Genomic DNA, 4,379 nt, shown 5'->3' on the forward strand with positions numbered 1-4,379 from the left:
TCCCTCTACACTGTCCCATCAAACACTCCCAGGGCAGGTACAGCACGGGGTTAGATATAGAGTAAAGCTCCCTCTACACTGTCCCATCAAACACTCCCAGGGCAGGTACAGCACGGGTTAGATACAGAGTAAAGCTCCCTCTACACTGTCCCATCAAACACTCCCAGGGCAGGTACAGCACAGGGTTAGATACAGAGTAAAGCTCCCTCTACACTGTCCCATCAAACACTCCCAGGGCAGGTACAGCACAGGGTTAGATACAGAGTAAAGCTCCCTCTACACTGTCGCATCAAACACTCCCAGGGCAGGTACAGCACGGGGTTTAATACAGAGTAAAGCTCCCTCTACACTGTCCCATCAAACACTCCCAGGGCAGGTACAGCACGGGTTAGATACAGAGAACATAAGAACATAAGAAATAGGAGCAGGAGTAGGCCAATCGGCCCCTCGCGCTTGCTCCGCCATTCAATAAGATCATGGCTGATCTGATCCTAACCGCCAATCCACTATCACGGAACCATCTCCTGAATCTAACAGAATTAGACACACGAAATAGGAGCAGGATCAGGCTACACGGCCCCTGGGCCCGCTCCGCTACCCACAGGGCCATGACCGATCCTAACCTAGACTCATGTCCAAATTCCTGCCCGCTCCCCGTAACCCTTAATTCCCTTTACTTCTAGGAAACTGTCTATTTCTGTTTTAAATTTATGTAATGATGTAGCTTCTACAGCTTTTTGGGGCAGCATATTCCATGGATCTACCACCCTCTGAGTGAAGTAGTTCCTCCTCATCTCAGTTTTGAAAGAGCAGCCCCTTATTCTAAGACTATGCCCCCTAGTTCTAGTTTCACCCATCATCGGGAACATCCTCCCCGCATCCACCCGATCCAACCCCTTCACAATCTTATATGTTTCAATAAGATCGCCTCTCATTCTTCTGAACTCCAATGAGTAGAGTCCCAATCTACTCAACCTCTCCTCATATGTCCATCCCCTCATCCCCGGGATTAACCGAGTGAACCTTCTTTGTACTGACTCGAGAGCAAGTATGTCCTTTCTTAGGTATGGACACCAAAACTGTACGCAGTATTCCAGGTGCAGTCTCACCAATACCTTGTATAACTGCAGCAATACCTCCCTGTTTTTATATTCTATCCCCCTAGCAATGAAAGCCAACATTCCATTGGCCTTCTTGATCACTTGCTGCACCTGCATACTAACTTTTTGAGTTTCGTGCACCAGGACCCCCAGATCCCTTTGTACTTCAGCACTTTCCAGTTTCTTGCCATTAAGACAATAACTTGCTCTATGATTTTTCCTGCCAAAGTGCATAACCTCACACTTTCCAGTATTGTATTCCATCTGCCAAATCTCTGCCCACTTACTTAGCCTGTCGATGTCCCCTTGCAGGTTTTTTATGTCCTCCTCACTCACTACTTTCCCTCCCATCTTAGTATCATCTGCAAACTTTGATATGTTACACTCGGTCCCCTCCTCCAAATCGTTAATATAGATTGTAAAGAGTTGGGGACCCAGCACTGACCCCTGCGGAACACCACTCGTTACTGATTGCCAGTCTGAGAATGAACCATTTATCCCAACTCACTGCCTTCTGTTAGATAGCCAATCCTCTATCCATGCCAGAATATTACCCCCAATCCCGTGATTTTTTATCTTAAGCAATAATTTTTTGTGTGGCACCTTGTCAAATGCCTTTTGGAAATCTAAATACACTACGTCCACTGGTTCCCCTTTATCCACCCTATATGTTGCTTCCTCAAAGAACTCCAGCAAATTTGTCAAACATGACTTCCCCTTCATAAAACCATGCTGACTTTGTCCTATTAAATTATGGTTATCCAAATGTCCTGTTACTGTCTCCTTAATAATGGACTCCAAAATTTGACCTACCACAGATGTTAGGCTAACCGGTCTATAGTTTCCAGCCTTCTGTCTACTGCCCTTTTTAAATAAGGGGAGCAATAAAGCTCCCTCTACACTGCCCCATCAAACACTCCCAGGGCAGGTACAGCATGGGGTTAGATACAGAGTAAAGCTCCCTCTACACTGTCCCATCAAACACTCCCAGGGCAGGTACAGCGCGGGGTTAGATACAGAGTAAAGCCCCCTCTACACTGTCCCATCAAACACTCCCAGGGCAGGTACAGCACGGGGTTAGATACAGAGTAAAGCTCCCTCTACACTGTCCCATCAAACACTCCCAGGGCAGGTACAGCACGGGTTAGATACAGAGTAAAGCTCCCTCTACACTGTCCCATCAAACACTCCCAGGGCAGGTACAGCACGGGTTAGATACAGAGTAAATCTCCCTCTACACTGTCCCATCAAACACTCCCAGGGCAGGTACAGCACGGGTTAGATACAGAGTAAAGCTCCCTCTACACTGTCCCATCAAACACTCCCAGGGCAGGTACAGCACGGGGTTAGATACAGAGTAAAGCTCCCTCTACACTGTCCCATCAAACACTCCCAGGGCAGGTACAGCACGGGTTAGATACAGAGTAAAGCTCCCTCTACACTGTCCCATCAAACACTCCCAGGGCAGGTACAGCACGGGGTTAGATACAGAGTAAAGCTCCCTCTACACTGTCCCATCAAACACTCCCAGGGCAGGTACAGCACGGGTTAGATACAGAGTAAAGCTCCCTCTACACTGTCCCATCAAACACTCCCAGGGCAGGTACAGCACGGGGTTAGATACAGAGTAAAGCTCCCTCTACACTGTCCCATCAAACACTCCCAGGGCAGGTACAGCACGGGGTTAGATACATAAGAACATAAGAACATAAGAATTAGGAGCTGGAGTCGGCCAATCGGCCCCTCGAGCCTGCTCCGCCATTCAATAAGATCATGGCTGATCTGATCCTAACCTCAAATCTTCTATCACTCTCCATCCCACCCGAACCCATGTGATCTCCCGGGAGAGGCGAAAAACCAGATAAAGACCCAATGGCCAATTTGGGAGAAAGAAATCTGGGAAATTCCTCTCCGACCCATCTAGGCGATCGAAATTCTTCCAGGAGATCACTCTGTCCCTATATTTTCTACAGTACTTACCTTCTGTAAAGGCGATCTCCACCCCAGCCAGGAACAGGAATAAAACCATCTCCTGAAATCTAACACAGAATTAGAACACAGTAGGAGCAGAACAAGGCTACACGGCCCCTGGGCCCACTCCACTACCCACAGGGCCATGACCATTCTGAACCTAGACTCATGTCCAATTTCCTGCCCGTTCCCCGTAACCCTTAATTCCCTTTACTTCTAGGAAACTATCTATTTCTGTTTTAAATTTATTTAATGATGTAGCTTCCACAGCTTTCTGGGGCAGCAAATTCCACAAACCTACCACCCTCTGAGTGAAGAAGTTTCTCCTCATCTCAGTTTTGAAAGAGCAGCCCCTTATTCTAAGATTATGCCCCCTAGTTCTAGTTTCACCCATCATTGGGAACATCCTCACCGCATCCACCCGATCAAGCCCCTTCACAATCTTATATGTTTCAATAAGGTCGCCTCTCATTCTTCTGAACTCCAATGAGTAGAGTCCCAATCTACTCAACCTCTCCTCATATGACCACCCCCTCATCCCCGGGATTAACCGAGTGAACCTTCTTTGTACTGACTCGAGAGCAAGTATGTCTTTTCTTAAGTATGGACACCAAAACTGTATGCAGTATTCCAGGTGCGGCCTCACCAATACCTTGTACAACTGCAGCAATACCTCCCTGTTTTTATATTCCAACCCCCTAGCAATAAAAGCCAACATTCCATTGGCCTTCTTAATCACTTGCTGCACCTGCATACTAACTTTTTGAGTTTCATGCACCAGGACCCCCAGATCCCTTTGTAGTACAGTACTTTCCAGTTTCTTGCCATTAAGATAATAACTTGCTCTATGGTTAGATACAGAGTAAAGCTCCCTCTACACTGTCCCATCAAACACTCCCAGGGCAGGTACAGCACGGGGTTAGATACAGAGTAAAGCACCCTCTACACTGCCCCATCAAACACTCCCAGGGCAGGTACAGCACGGGTTAGATACAGAGTAAAGCTCCCTCTACACTGTCCCATCAAACACTCCCAGGGCAGGTACAGCACGGGGTTAGATACAGAGTAAAGCTCCCTCTACACTGTCCCATCAAACACTCCCAGGGCAGGTACAGCACGGGGTTAGATACAGAGTAAGGCTCCCTCTACACTGTCCCATCAAACACTCCCAGGGCAGGTACAGCACGGGGTTAGATACAGAGTAAAGGCTCCTCTACACTGTCCCATCAAACACTCCCAGGGCAGGTACAGCACGGGATAGATACAGAGTAAAGCTCCCTCTACACTGTCCCATCAAACACTCCCAGG

Source organism: Somniosus microcephalus, unplaced genomic scaffold (assembly GCF_052327205.1).
Source record: "Somniosus microcephalus isolate GS21.2 unplaced genomic scaffold, FLI_Smic_1.0 unresolved_chr6, whole genome shotgun sequence".
Classification (NCBI taxonomy): Eukaryota; Metazoa; Chordata; class Chondrichthyes; order Squaliformes; family Somniosidae; genus Somniosus; species Somniosus microcephalus.